Source organism: Capricornis sumatraensis, chromosome 15, assembly GCF_032405125.1.
Source record: "Capricornis sumatraensis isolate serow.1 chromosome 15, serow.2, whole genome shotgun sequence".
NCBI lineage: Eukaryota > Metazoa > Chordata > Mammalia > Artiodactyla > Bovidae > Capricornis > Capricornis sumatraensis.
In genome coordinates, this window is record NC_091083.1 from 4426552 (window position 1) to 4436951 (window position 10400).

Consider the following 10400-nt stretch of genomic DNA (forward strand, 5'->3'; position numbering starts at 1 on the left):
GTTTCAGCTTCAACATCAGTCCTTCCAATGAACACCCAGGACTGATCTCCTTTAAGACAGACTGTTTGGATACTCTTGCAGTCCAAGGAACTCTCAAGAGTCTTCTCGAACACCACAGCTCAAAAGCATCAATTCTTCGGTGCTCAGCTTTCTTTATGGTCCACCTCTCACATCCATACATGACCACAGGAAAAACCATAGCCTTGACTAGACGGACATTTGTTGGCAAAGTAATGTCTCTGGTTTTTCATATGCTGGTGAGAGAGAAAAGGTGAAAGGGTTGATTCATTTGAAGTATATTCTTGAAACAAGCTTGATTACATTTGATGACCTGTTGAATGAAGAGAATGGAAGAGTGGTCTAAAATTACACTGAGGATTTTCGGTTACTACTAGTACTTCTGTGCAAAAAAGATCTTCATGACCCAGATAACCATGATGGTGTGATCCTCACCTAGAGTCAGACATCCTGGAATATGAAGTCAAGTGGGTCTTAGAGCATCACTACGAACAAAGCTAGTGAGGTGATGGAATTCCAGTTGAGCTATATCAAATCCTGAAAGATGATGCTGTGAAAGTGCTGCACTCAATAGGCCAACAAGTTTGGAAAACTCAGCAGTGGCCACAGGACTGGAAAATGTCAGTTTCATTCCAATCCCAAAGAAAGGCAATGCCAAAGAATGCTCAAACTACATGCTAAAGTAATGCTCAAAATTCTCCAAGCCAGGCTTCAGCAATACATGAACCATGAACTCCCTGATGTTCAAGCTGGTTTTAGAAAAGGCAGAGGAACTAAAGATCAAATTGCCAACATATGCTGGATCATCAAAAAAGCAAGACAGTTCCAGAAAAACGTCTCTTTCTGCTTTACTGACTATGCCAAAGCCTTTGACTATGTGGATCACAATAAACTGTGGAAAATTCTGAAAGACACGGGAATACCAGAACAGCTCACTGTCCTCTTGGGAAATCTGTATGCAGGTCAGGAAGCAACAGTTAGAACTGGACATGGAACAACAGACTGGTTCCAAATAGGAAAAGGAGTACGTCAAGGCTGTATATTGTCACCCTGCTTATTTAACTTATACGCAGAGTACATCATGAGAAGTGCTAGGCTGGAGAAAGCACAAGCTGGAATCAAGATTTCTGGGAGAAATAGCAATAACCTGAGATATGCAGATGACACCACCCTTATGGCAGAAAGTGAAGAGGAACTAAAAAGGCTCTTGATGAAAGTGAAAGAGGAAAGTGAAAAAGTTGGCCTAAAGCTCAACATTCAGAAAACTAAGATCATGGCATCTGGTCCCATCTCTTCATGGCAAATAGATGGGAAAGCAGTGGAAACAGTGTCAGACTTTATTTTGGGGAGCTCCAAAATCACTGCAGATGGTGATTGCAGCCATGAAATTAAAAGACGCTTACTCCTTGGAAGGAAAGTAATGACCAACCTAGATAGCATATTCAAAAACAGAGATATTACTTTGCCAACAAAGGTCCATCTAGTCAAGGCTATGGTTTTTCCAGTAGTCACGTATGGATGTGAGAGTTGGACTGTGAAGAAAACTGAGCACTGAAGAATTGATGCTTTTGAACTGTGGTATTGGAGAAGACTCTTGAGAGTCCCTTGGACTGCAAGGAGATCCAACCAGTCCATTCTAAAGGAGATCAGTCTTGTGTGTTCATTGGAAGGACTGATGCTGAAGCTGAAACTCCAGTACTTTGGCCACCTCATGTGAAGAGTTGACTCATTGGAAAAGACCCTGATGCTGGGAGGGACTCGGGGCAAGAGGAGAAGGGGATGACAGAGGATGAGATGGCTGGATGGCATCACTGACTTGATGGGCATGAGTTTGAGTAAATTTCAGGAGTTGGTGATGGACAGGGAGGCCTGGCGTGCTGCAATTCATGGGGTTGCAAAGAGTCGGACACGACTGAGCAACTGAACTGAACTGAACTAGTACTTTCTAATTTTACAAAGTCTTAATAGGACTGCATGGTCCAAATTTGGGAAGAAGACAATGAGTTTACTGTGAGACTTTTTAATCTTATAATTTAATTCCTTTGAATTTATTTATTTATGAATTTATTTATTTATTTATTTTTATTTTTTACTTTATTTTACTTTACAATACTGTATTGGTTTTGCCATACATTGACATGAATCCACCATGGGTGTACATGCAATCCCAAACATGAACCCCCCTCCCACATCCCTCCCCACAACATCCCTCTGGGTCATCCCTGTGCACCAGCCCCAAACATGCTGTATCCTGCATCGGACATAGACTGGCAATTCGATTCTTACATGATAGTATACATGTTTCAATGCCATTCTCCCAAATCATCCAACCCTCTCCCTCTGAGTCCAAAAGTCCGCTATACACATCTGTGTCTTTTTTGCTGTCTTGCATACAGGGTCATCATTGCCATCTTTCTAAATTCCATATATATGTGTTAGTATACTGTATTGGTGTTTTTCTTTCTGGCTTACTTCACTCTGTATAATCGGCTCAGTTTCATCCATCTCATCAGAACTGATTCAAATGAATTCTTTTTAACGGCTAACACTCCATTGTGTATATGTACCACAGCTTTCTTATCCATTCATCTGCTGATGGACATCTAGGTTGTTTCCATGTCCTGGCTATTATAAACAGTGCTGTGATGAACATTGGGGTACATGTGTCTCTTTCAATTCTGGTTTCCTCTGTGTGTATGCCCAGGAGTGGGATTGCTGGGTCATATGGCAGTTCTATTTGCAATTTTTTAAGGAATCTCCACACTGTTCTCCATAGTGGTTGTACTAGTTTGCATTCCCACCAACAGTGTAGGAGGGTTCCCTTTTCTCCACACCCTCTCCAGCATTTATTGCTTGCAGATTTTTGGATTGCAGACATTCTGACTGGTGTGAAGGGGTACCTCATTGTGGTTTTGATTTGCATTTCTCTAATAATGAGTGATGTTGAGCATCTTTTCATGTGTTTGTTATCCATCCGTTGTCTTCTTTGGAGAAATGTATATTTAGTTCTTTGGCTCATTTTTTGATTGGGTCCTTTATTTTTCTGGAATTGAGTTGCATAAGTTGCTTGTATATTTTTGAGATTAGTTGTTTGTCAGTTGTTTCATTTGCTATTATTTTCTCCCATTCAGAAGGCTGTCTTTTCACCTTGCATATATTTTCCTTTGTTGTGCAGAAGCTTTTAATTTTAATTAGATCCCATTTGTTTATTTTTGCTTTTATTTCCAGAATTCTGGGAGGTGGATCATACAGGATCCTGCTGTGATGTATGTCGGAGAGTGTTTTGCCTATGTTCTCCTCTAGGAGTTTTATATTTTCTGGTCTTACATTTAGATCTTTAATCCATTTTGAGTTTATTTTCATGTGCGGTGTTAGAAAGTGATCTAGTTTGATTCTTTTACAAGTGGTTGACCTGTTTTCCCAGCCACTTGTTAAAGAGATTGTCTTTACTCCATTGTATATTCTTGCCTCCTTTGTCAAAGATAAGGTGTCCATATGTGTGTGAATTTATCTCTGGGCTTTCTATTTTGTTACATTGGTCTATATTTCTGTCTTTGTGCCAGTACCATACTGTCTTGATGACTGTGGCTTTGTAGTAGAGCCTGAAGTCAGGCAAGTTGATTCCTCCAGTTCCATTCTTCTTTCTCAAGATTGCTTTGGCTATTCGAGGTTTTTTGTATTTCCATACAAATCTTGTAATTATTTGTTCTAGTTCTGTGAAAAATATCACTGGTAGCTTGATAGGGATTGCATTGAATTTGTAAATTGCTTTGGGTAGTATACTCATTTTCACTATATTGATTCTTCTGATCCATGAACATGGTATATTTCTCCATCTATTAGTGTCCTCTCTGATTTCTTTCATCAGTGTTTTATAGATTTAATAAAAGCTATATATGACAAACCCACAGGAAACATTATCCTCAATGTTGAAAAATTGAAAGCATTTCCCCTAAAGTCAGGAACAAGACAAGGGTGCCCACTTTCACCTCTACTTTTCAACATAGTTCTGAAAGTTTTGGCCACAGCAATCAGAGAAGAAAAAGAAATAAAAGGAATCCAAATTGGAAAAGAAGAAGTAAAACTCTCACTGTTTGCAGATGACATGATCCTCTACATAGAAAACCCTAAAGACTCCACCAGAAAATTACTGGAGCTAATCAATGAATATAGTAAAGCTGCAGTATATATAATCGACACACAGAAATCCCTTGCATTCCTATACACTAATAATGAGAAAGTAGAAAAAGAAATTAAGAAAACAATTCCATTCACCATTGCAATGAAAAGAATAAAATACTTAGGAATATATCTATCTAAAGAAACTAAAGACCTATATATAGAAAAATTCCTTTGAATTTATTAATGCAATGAGAATATTGATAAAAAATGTATTATCAAGATCAGAGCATTTGTCGGGGAAATAATAAAATATAGGAAGAAGCAGAAAAGTATACATAAAATATGGGGTAAATTCATTAGACAAACAAATCTGGACATTGAAACAATAGAGATTCTATATTGATGACACGTTTTATGATAGACATCTAAAACATACTTAGATTTCTCTGTGAATACAAAAATTCTCCTTCATGATATCTTCATTCCAAAATCCCAATTGCATGGCGAGTCATCAACACCATAAAAAATGAGTAATTAAGGGAAATCATATTAAGTAATTTACATATTTTTGAATGCTCTTATATGGGAAACTGGAGGGCACAAACAGAACCTTGTGCACCAGGACCCAGGAGAAAGGAGCAGATCTTCAAGAAACTGATCCAGACTTGCCTGTGAGTGTCCAGGAGTCTCCAGTGGAGGTGTGGGTTGGTGATAGCCTGCTGCAGGGTTGGGGGCACTGAGTGTAGCAGTACATGCAAGGGATCTTTTGAGGGAGGGCACCATTTTCTTCATTACCTCCACCATCGTGTGTGAAGTGAAGTTGCTCAGTCGTGTCCAACTCTTTGCGACCCCCTGGACACCAGGCTCCTCTGTTCATGGGATTTTCTAGGCAAGAGTACTGGAGTGGGTTGCCATTCCCTTCTTCAGGAGATCTTCCTGATCCAGGGATTGAACCCGGGTCTCCCACATTGTAGGCAGATGCTTTACCGTCTGAGCCACCAGGGAAGTCCCACCATAGTTTGGCCCCAGGTAAATAACAGCAAGGGAACACAGCTCCAACCATCAACAGAAAATTAAGATTTACTGAGCTTGGCCCTGCCCAGGAGACCAACACCCAGTCCCCTCAGTCAGTCTCTTCCACCAGGAAGCTTCCATGAGCCTCTTATCCTTCTTGATTAGAGGGCAGATGGACTGAAAACCACAACCACAGAAAACTAACCAATCTAATCACATGGACCACAGCCTTATCTAACTCAGTGAAACTATGAGTCATGCCGTGTAGAGCCACCCAGTACGGATGGGTCATGGTGGAGAGTACTGACAAAATGTGGTCCACAGGAGAAGAGAATGGCAAACCACTTCAGTGTTCTTGCTTTGAGAACTCCATGAATAGCATGAAAAGACAAAAAGATAGGACACTGAAAGATGAACTCCCCAGGTTGGTGGTGCCCAATATGCTACTAGAGATCAGTGGAGAAATAACTCCAGAAAGAATGAAGAGACAGACCCAAATCAAAAACAACACCCACTTGTGGATGAAACTGGTGATGGAAGCAAGGTCCAATGATTGTATAGAGTAATATTGCATAGGAACCTGAAATGTTAGGTCCATGAATCAAGGCAAATTGGAACTGGTCAAACAGGAGATGGCAAGAGTGAACATTGACATTCTAGGAATCAGCAAACTAAAATGGACAAGAATGGGGGAATGTAACTCAGATGACCATTATATCTACTACTGTGGGCAAGAACCCCTTAGAAGAAATGGAGTAGCCACCATAGTCAATGAAAGAGTCTGAAATGCAGTACTTGGATGCCATCTCAAAAATGACAGAATGGTCTCTGTTTGTTTCCAAGGCAAATCATTCAATATCCAAGTCTATGCCCCAACTAATAATGTTAAAGAAGCTGAACTTTAATGGTTCTATGAAGAACCTTGAACAAGACCTTCTAGAACTAGTACCCCCCCCAAAAAATGTTTTTTTTTTTCATTATAGGAGACTGGAATGCAAAAGTAGGAAGTCAAGAAACACCTGGAATAACAGGCAGATTTTGGCTTTGGAGTACAGAAAGAAGCAGGGCAAAGGTTAATAGAATTTTGCCAAGAGGACGCACTGGCCATAGCAAACACACTCTTCCAAAAACACAAGAGAATACTCTACACATGGACATCACCAGATGGTCAACACTGAAATCAGACTGATTATATTTTTTGCAGACAAAGATGGAGAAGCTCTATACATTCAGCAAAAACAAGACTGGGGGCTGATTGTGGCTCAGATCATGAACTCCTTATTGCCAAATTCACATTTAAATTGAAGAAAGGGAAAACCACTAGACCATTCAGGTATGACCAAAATCAAATCCCTAACGATTGTACACTGGAAGTGAAAAATAGACTTAATGAACTAGATCTGATTGAGAGAGTTTCTGACAAACTATGGATGGAGGTTTGTGACATTGTACAAGAGACAGGGATCAAGATCATCCCCAAGAAAAAGAAATGCAAAAAAAGCATAATGACTGTCTGAGGAGTGAAAGGCAAAGGAGAAAAGGAAAGATATACCCATTTGAATGCAGAGTTCCAAAGAATACCAAGGAGAGATAAGAAAGCCTCCCTCAGCTTTCGCCTCAGTCTCGAGCGCTAGCTGGCAGCCACGCGTACGTGCTCAGGGATTAGTGGCCGCCATCGACGGTGCTTAGGTTCCTCTGGGCTCGTCTGTGCCACTCACTCGCCACACACTCCGCCGTCATAAGCCGCCACCATGGTAAAGCTCGCAAAGGCCGGGAAAAATCAAGGTGACTCCAAGAAAATGGCTCCTCCCCCAAAGGAGGTAGAAGAAGATAGTGAAGACGAGGAAATGTCAGAAGATGAAGACGATGAGAGCAGTGGAGAAGAGGTTGTTATCCCTCAGCAAAAAGGCAAGAAGGCTACCACAACTCCAGCAAAGAAGATGGTGGTTTCCCCAACAAGAAAGGTTGCAGTTGCCACACCAGCAAAGAAAGCAGTTGTCACCCCTGGCAAAAGGGCAGCAGCTATGCCAGCCAAGAAGACAGTTCCACCTGCCAAAGCAGTGGTAACACCTGGCAAAAAGGGAGCCGCCCCCGGCAAAGCATTGGTAGCAACCTCTGTAAGAAGGGAGCAGCCACCCCAGGCAAGGGAGCAAAGAACGGCGAGAATGCCAAGAAGGAAGACGGTGATGAAGAGGATGAAGATGACAGTGAGGAGGAAGACGATGATGACGAAGAGGAGGATGAGCCAGCAGTGAGGAAGGCAGCTGCTGCTTTTGGCCCTACTCTTGCCACAGATGATGAGGATGACGAGGATGACGAAGACGATGATGATGATGAGGAGGAGGAGGAGGAGGAGAATGAAGATGACTCCGAAGAAGAACCTATGGAGATTGTACCAGCGAAAGGAAAGAAAGCTCCAGTAAAAGCTGCTCCTGTGAAAGCTAAGAGCACTGCTGAAGATGAAGATGAAGAGGAGGAGGAGGAGGAGGAGGAAGAGGAGGAAGAAGAAGAGGAGGAAGAGGAAGAAGAGCCTATCAAAGAAGCACCTGGAAAACGAAAGAAGGAAATGGCCAAACAGAAAGCAGCTCCTGAAGTCAAGAAACAAAAAGTGGAAGACACAGAACCAACTACGTCTTTCAATCTCTTTATTGGAAACCTGAACTTCAATAAATCTGCTCCTGAATTGAAAACGGGTAACAGTGATCTTTTTGCTAAAAATGATCTTGCTGTTGTCGATGTCAGAATTGGTGTGTCTAGGAAGTTTGGCTATGCGGATTTTGAATCTGCTGAAGACCTGGAAAAAGCCTTGGAACTCACTGGTTTAAAAGTCTTTGGCAATGAAATTAAACTAGAAAAACCAAAGGGAAAAGACAGTAAGAAAGATCGAGATGCAAGAACACTTTTGGCTAAAAATCTGCCTTACAAAGTTACTCAGGATGAATTAAAAGAAGTGTTTGAAGATGCTGTGGAGATCAGATTAGTCAGCAAGGATGGAAAGAGCAAAGGGATTGCTTATATTGAATTTAAGACAGAAGCTGATGCAGAAAAAACCTTGGAAGAAAAGCAGGGAACAGAGATAGATGGGAGATCCATTTCTCTGTACTACACCGGAGAGAAAGGTCAAAGTCAAGACCATAGAGGTGGAAAGAATAGCACTTGGAGTGGTGAATCAAAAACCCTGGTTTTAAGCAACCTCTCCTATAGTGCAACAGAAGAAACACTTCAGGAAGTATTTGAGAAGGCAACTCATATCAAGGTGCCCCAGAACTAAAGTGGCAAATCTAAAGGGTATGCATTTATAGAATTTGCTTCATTTGAAGATGTTAAAGAAGCTTTAAATTCCTGTAATAAAAGGGAAATTGAGGGCAGAGCCATCATACTGGAGTTGCAAGGACCCAGGGGATCACCTAATGCAAGAAGCCAGCCATCCAAGACTCTCTTTGTCAAAGGTCTCTCTGAGGATACCACAGAAGAGACGTTAAAGGAGTCCTTTGATGGCTCTATTCGAGCAAGGATAGTCACTGACCGGGAGACTGGATCCTCCAAAGGGTTTGGTTTTGTAGACTTTAACAGCGAGGAAGATGCCAAAGCTGCCAAGGAGGCCGTGGGAGATGGTGAAATCGATGGAAACAAAGTCACTTTGGACTGGGCCAAACCTAAGGGTGAAGGTGGCTTTGGTGGCCGAGGAGGAGGCAGAGGTGGCCGAGGTGGCTTTGGTGGCAGAGGCCGGGGAGGCTTTGGAGGGTGGGGAGGCTTCCGAGGAGGCAGAGGAGGAGGAGGAGACCACAAGCCACAAGGAAAGAAGACGAAGTTTGAATAGTTTCTTCTATCCCTGTCTCTCCCTCTTCCATTTGAAAGAAAAGGACTCTGGGGTTTTTACTCTGTTACCTGATCAATGGCAGGGCCTTCTGAGGACATTCCAAGACAGTATACAGCCCTGTGGTCTACTTGGAAATCCATATAGATAACATTTCAAGGGAGATAACCCTGTTGGTGTTGACTGGATATTCGTATAAACTTTTTAAAAGAGATGAGTGATAGAGCTAACCCTTATCTGTAAGTTTTGAATTTATATTGTTTCTTCCCATGTACAAAACAATTTTTTTTCCTACAGAGTTGTTGTGTTTTTTTTTGTTTTGTTTTTTTTTTTTTTTTTTTGCGTTGGGGGGTGTAAAGGAAAGCAGAATGTTTTATCATGATTTTTGCTTCAGCAATTTTGGGACAGATTAAAAGTCCTAGAACTTTGAAAAAAAAAAAAAGAAAGAAAGCCTTCCTCAGTGATCAGTGCAAAGAAATAGAGGGAAACAACAGAATGGGAAAGACTAGAGATCTCCAAGAAAATCAGAGATACCAAGGGAACATTTCATGCAAAGATGGGCTCGATAAAGGACAGAAATGGTATGGACCTTACAGAAGCAGAAGATATTAAGAAAAAGTGGCAAAAGTACACAGAAGAACTGTACAAAAAAGATCTTCATGACTCAGATAATCATGATGGTGTGATCACTCACCTAGAGCCAGACATCCTGGAATGCGAAGTCAAGTGGGCCTTAGGAAGCATCACTACGAACAAAGCTAGTGGAGGTGATGGCATTCCAATTGAGCTCTTTCAAATCCTGAAAGATGATGCTGTGAAAGTGCTGCACTCAATAGGCCAACAAATTTGGAAAACTCAGCAGTGGCCACAGGACTGGAAAAGGTTAGTTTGCATTCCAATCCCAAAGAAAGGCAATGCCAAAGAATGCTCAAACTACCGCACAATTGCACTCATCTCACACACTAGCAAAGTAACGCTCAAAATTCTCCAAGCCAGGCTTCAGCAATATGTGAACCGTGAACTTCCAGATGTTCAAGCCAGATTTATAAAAGCCAGAGGAACCAGAGATCAAATTGACAACATCCGCTGGATCATTGAAAAAGCAAGAGAGTTCCTGAAAAACATCTATTTCTGCTTTACTGACTATGCCAAAGCCTTTGACTGTGTGGATCACAATAAACTGTGGAAAATTCTGAAAGAGATGGGAATACCAGACCACCTGACCTGCCTCTTGAGAAATCTATATGCAGGTCAGGAAGCAACAGTTAGAACTGGACATGGAACAACAGACTGGTTCCAAATAGGAAAAGTACGTCAAGGCTGTATATTGTCTCCCTGTTTATTTAACTTATATGCAGAATACACCATAAGAAATGCTGGGCTAGAGGAAGCACAAGCTGGAATCAAGATTTCTGGGAGAAATAGCAAT

At 41.4% G+C, this 10400-nt stretch overlaps 1 pseudogene; it reads left to right on the top strand.

Annotated features, from left to right (window-relative positions):
- The first annotated feature begins 6905 nt into the window (after positions 1-6905).
- LOC138091877 (nucleolin-like) lies at positions 6906-9042 on the top strand (annotated as a pseudogene).
- Positions 9043-10400: the final 1358 nt, after the last annotated feature.